Below are 539 nucleotides of genomic sequence, written 5' to 3' on the forward strand. Positions count from 1 at the left end.
AAGAAAGGGAGGGCGAGGAGGGGGAGGGTGCCAGCCCCGCCCTGGGGCGTGGTCATGCACCCCTGTAATCCCAGAGTTTGAGAGGCTGAAAACAGGAGAATCACTACGAGTCCGATCTACTAGTGAGACCTTGTACACACTGTAGATCCTGCCCAAAATTCATAAGAAATATATGAAGAAATAAAAAGGAAGTGCCTTGAGACATTACCGAACCAGCTGTAATGAACAGAGTCCAGATAGGTGAAGGAAAGAAAGAAATCCCTAACATAAGGAATAGCTTTTTTTTGTGCAGAGGGCAGATGAACTTGAGAGTTTCAGGTTTGTCTGTAGGACTACTGTAGGGAAGATAAAGTAGATGAAAAGCGCAGAATTTAAAGAAAGACACTGAAACAAAATTTGAACATGATATTGAGCATTCCATGGCAGATTACATAGAACAAAATTACTATTCAGTGATCCTAGAGTTTCACTTACACAGAATAAACTCTGTAGATATGCCATAGAATGTTTAAATACTATTAGCAATACTGTACTGTGCA

Source organism: Octodon degus, unplaced genomic scaffold, assembly GCF_000260255.1.
Source record: "Octodon degus isolate 3935 unplaced genomic scaffold, OctDeg1.0 scaffold00146, whole genome shotgun sequence".
NCBI classification, from domain to species: Eukaryota; Metazoa; Chordata; class Mammalia; order Rodentia; family Octodontidae; genus Octodon; species Octodon degus.